This window comes from Haliaeetus leucocephalus, unplaced genomic scaffold, assembly GCF_000737465.1.
Source record: "Haliaeetus leucocephalus isolate CR32 unplaced genomic scaffold, Haliaeetus_leucocephalus-4.0 Scaffold295, whole genome shotgun sequence".
Classification (NCBI taxonomy): Eukaryota; Metazoa; Chordata; class Aves; order Accipitriformes; family Accipitridae; genus Haliaeetus; species Haliaeetus leucocephalus.
The window spans coordinates 7540622-7540886 of NW_010972731.1; the positions used below are offsets into that span (position 1 = coordinate 7540622).

Sequence of the window (265 nt, forward strand, 5' to 3'; positions counted from 1 at the left end):
CGCCGCCATGTTGGATGGTGCGTGTGGGTGTCAAACCCAGCCAGAGGCGGCGGCGGCGGCGGCCGGGTACCGGGACATCCCCCTCCGCGTCTCCCGCGGTCCTTTCCCCGCTCCTCCCGCACCCTCCGCCAGGTCAGTCCGGGAACCGCGGGGTGCTCGGGTGCGGGAGGGGGAACGGACGGACGGTGGCGGCGGCGGCGGCGGAAGAGCCTCCCTCCGCCTTTCCCCTCAGCGGCGGGGGTGCGGGGTGGGAGCGGGAAGGGGG

At 76.2% G+C, this 265-nt stretch overlaps 1 protein-coding gene across 8 annotated transcripts in view; it reads left to right on the top strand.

The window, feature by feature from the left end:
- Window positions 1–6: 6 nt before the first annotated feature.
- EPN2 (epsin 2) overlaps window positions 7–265 on the top strand; it is a 47297-nt gene continuing 47038 nt past the window's right edge. For all 8 annotated transcript variants that reach the window (XR_774542.1, XM_010570401.1, XM_010570402.1 and 5 more), the window contains exon 1: window positions 7–132. The gene's annotated coding sequence lies outside the window, so the exon portion shown is untranslated. The remainder of the gene's footprint in view (window positions 133–265) is intronic.